The sequence below is a fragment of the Mirounga angustirostris genome, unplaced genomic scaffold (assembly GCF_029215605.1).
Source record: "Mirounga angustirostris isolate CCGP_5_RB_7025 unplaced genomic scaffold, mMirAng1.0.hap1 SCAF_3, whole genome shotgun sequence".
In the NCBI taxonomy this organism is placed as follows: Eukaryota; Metazoa; Chordata; class Mammalia; order Carnivora; family Phocidae; genus Mirounga; species Mirounga angustirostris.
The window spans coordinates 73,199,783-73,203,297 of record NW_026991711.1 but is presented as its reverse complement, the minus strand read 5'-3'; positions in this window follow the sequence as shown (position 1 = coordinate 73,203,297).

Sequence of the window (3,515 nt, the reverse complement as noted above, 5' to 3'; positions counted from 1 at the left end):
CGTTCAGCTGGAAGGCGGAAGTCCTCCGACAGAAAGTGCGGAGGGCGGTTCCTGCGGGCTCTCTCTTTTAATTTAATGTTGAATAAAAGGTTTCATAAATGTTCTTACAGTTCCTGTGACTTAAGGAACACTGCCTCTGCTTTGCAGGTGAGCAAACAGACCCGAGAAGTGAAAGACCGCCCTAGATTCCCAAGCGGGGGTCACCGGAGACAGATTCGGAGATGGGTTCGGGCGTGTACGATTCAAGTAATGTTGTAACTGGGAGACCTTCGAACAGGCCGCCAGTTTCACGAAAGCGAAACGGGCTCGTGGTAGTGAAGTGGTTTGTCGAGAGTCAGGGCAGTTGCAAACCTCGGGTGCTCCGGGCTGTCACCTGCCCGTGCGGGGGCACACCCCTGCCTCGAGGCCGCTGTGCGCTCCGTCGTCGCACTACGGTGTCGGTCACCTGACCTCTCACCTCGTCTTCAGTAGGAAATTCCTCAGCGACCCAGTGGGAATCAGCAGTCGTGACGTAGTGAAGCCACCTAATTAGAGAATTTGCCGTATGGGAGGAAACTGCATCTACAGGATATAGTCCCGCCGAACACATTGCTTTATTCTCCTTAAATAGCTCCTTGAATCAGTTTTTAACGTGCTTTATTACAGATGTAAACACTAGCTCGGCCTTAAGAGCTCCCAGAGAGCAAAGGCCCGAGTTTCTATTTCCTCATCAAATCCCAGTGTCTGGGACATTAGGTGCTGACTATTTTATTGAAATAGTGAAGTGGTAAACCCAGAAAACAACTCATCTGTGGCTCAAAGTCTAAGCTTAGTATTTGTGTGTGGGCCATTTCCCAGTTAAACAAGAATTAGGCCACCCAAATTATTCCTTAATACCAAGATAGAAGTTTGTTTAGATACGGGGGTAGAGTGACTAGCTGATGCCTTGGGAATGGTAGGTGCTCAACAATTACAAATGCGCAGGTTTCCAGTATTTACCTGTGTGCCTGCCAGACACCCTTCTAACTGCTTTATTTCTATCAAGTCATTTAATCCTCAGGACAAGCTTCTTACCCTATTTCACAGATGAGGGAACTGAAGCATAAAGAAGTTGGGTAATTTGGGGCGCCTCGGTGTCTCAGTCGTTAAGCGTCTGCCTTTGGCTCGGGTCATGATCCCGGGGTCCTGGGATCGAGCCCCACATCAGGCTCCCTGCTCAGCGGGAAGCCTGCTTCTCCCTCTCCCACTCCGCCTGCTTGTGTTCCCTCTCTCGCTGTGTCTCTCTGTCAAATAAATAAAATCTTAAAAAAAAAGAAGTTTGGTAATTTGCCCAAGGTCACACAACTAGTAGCAGAATCCAGAATAAAATGCAGGCAGCGTGGAGCCAGAATTGGTGCTCTTAATGCTAAATGTTTCTTACACTGCTACACTAAAGTAGTGAAGCAGTGGAGTTACAAGTCTGTGAGATATATGGTGAAATGTGTAAAATTGAAGAGGTTTAATACCCAAACTAAGGGCTTGAAATTTGGTAAGATTGTAATTTGAATGAATTCACTCAAAGTAATTGTTGGTAGATGGAGCTAGCACCCGTTTGGTCACCCCTCTTTGAAGGCATATGTGTCCCAAGTAGATGATTTGGGAAGTTTTCTAGACTGCCATCATTAGGTAGCTCAAGAAAGAGGTGCTTTACTGTTCCTGGAAGGAGATGAGCAGAGAAAGGTGCACATTGAAGACATGCCCTCAGAAGGCTTTTTTTTTTTTTTTTTTTTAAATCTCTTATCTTGAACTCTGCTTTGACCTCCAGCTGAAATGGGACGCGGCAGCTTTTAAAAAGTCATTGAGAGTCTTAGATTTAGCTCCATTGTGGTGGGTTTTGAAGACCCTTGAATAAAGATAGTAAGGCAGGCCACTGGCTATTTTGGGTCCCCTTCCTGTATTTGTGGCCTCAACTTCTTGGTTTAGGGGAAGTATTATACTATGCCACAAATCCTCTGTAAACTGAATACATTCATAGAATAGGATGCTCAGAAATTTACAGAGCTTTCCCAATGGCTATTGTTTCTACCGATAATTTACAAAAAACAAAACAAAACAAAAACCCCAAAATATAAAAGTGTGACTCAATAAGACTGAAATCCAGGTGACTCTAAAACTTCTACATTTTCCTCCGCAGAGTAAATTCCATGTTAATTTCCATGGTTGGTCCCAAATCACGGTTTCTCACACAATGCATATATTGGTGTTTTGCTTTGATGAAGGATTAAAGGAAATATTCTGTCCCCCTGCCTTGCCTGTTAGCTTCCAAAGTCCCCTCTCCCCACGGCGTGGGGGGAACCTTTGGACCAGGGAGGCCCATGAGACACAGTCTCAGCCTGAGGTCACTGAGATGCAATATATCTGTTCCACAAAGTCATTATTCTATGGGTGATTTCTTTAAAAAGTTATTAACACTAGGCTGTATCTTCATGATGCCACGGTCACTACAGCAATTACTTTAAGAGGCTAATCTGACGCTAATCAAGCCCTGTGTTTATTTTTTTATTTTTTTTTTAAGATTTTATTTATTTGACAGAGACACACAGAGAGAGAAGCAGGCTTCCCGTGGAGTAGGGAGCCCGACGTGGGGCTCGATCCCAGGACCCTGGGATCATGACCTGAGCCAAAGGCAGACGCTTAACGACTGAGCCACCTAGGCGTCCCCCTGTGTTTATTTTGAAGTTACATTGATGAGTCAAAGCCTGTGTGGCTTCACATCTTCAGCATATTCTTCAACAACTAGTTGTTAATGGATTATAGCTAGTTTATATACCCTCACCAACTTTAGATCGTAAGCTCTTATCAGGACAGTTCTGCTAAAATAGGGGAATTGCAGTCTATTATGTGTGAGATCCTATGTGGAGTTACAAGTCTGTGAGGATATCTGGTGAAATGTGTAAATCTAGCTGACAGCAGTTGTCAAGTGGCAACAACTTGCTCACTACAGTGCCTTCTAAACAGCTGAGAGGGTCCACGCTCCCCTTAGTCTACGTTTACAAGCTTGTCAGAAGGGACATGGGAAGCAAGGTGTGCAAGGGGCTATGGCAGAGTGTAAGGTAACTCGTCAAAAACATCCTGAAGATACCCTCAGCCCAATACCATGTGTCCATTATCATAACACATGAAAGCTGGAAGCCTTCTTATGGAATCTCTACTGTTTACCCTCAGGCAGAACTGTGATTAATCTATTCCAAATATGTAAGCCTCCACACACTTTAAAAAGAGAGAAGAAAAGAAAACTCGAGGCAGGGAGATTTAGCCTTCCCTAAGAAGCTTATTTCAATGTTTTGAAAGACTGAGGGACTCTCTTCCTTTGACCTAAATCCATCATGTGGCTGCTCTTGCTGATTCCCCAGAAGAGCTGGACGACATCTGGTGACCACATCTGTGTTAAAACCCTTCGTGTCTTCTCAAACTATTATTAGATTCAGGATACATTTGCCATGTGCAAAATTTCCCATAACATTAGACTCCAGACTAATCATTCCTCTTGGCAAAAA